Raw genomic sequence first — 303 nt, 5'->3', positions numbered from 1 at the left:
GGGAGTTCTGCACTATCAGAGGGTCAGTACTGAGGGAGTTCTGCACTGTCAGAGGGTCAGTACTGAGGGAGTCCCGCACAGTCAGAAGGACAATACTGAGAGTGTGCTACCTTGTCAGAGGGTCAGTGCTGAGGGAGTTCCGCACTATCAGAGGGTCAGTACTGAGGGAGTTCCGCACTATCAGAGGGTCAGTGCTGAGGGAGTTCCGCACTATCAGAGGGTCAGTGCTGAGGGAGTTCCGCACTATCGGAGGGTCAGTGCTGAGGGAGTTCCGCACTATCGGAGGGTCAGTACTGAGGGAGT

Source organism: Rhincodon typus, chromosome 14, assembly GCF_021869965.1.
Source record: "Rhincodon typus isolate 14 chromosome 14, sRhiTyp1.1, whole genome shotgun sequence".
NCBI lineage: Eukaryota > Metazoa > Chordata > Chondrichthyes > Orectolobiformes > Rhincodontidae > Rhincodon > Rhincodon typus.
This window is presented reverse-complemented; position numbering follows the sequence as displayed.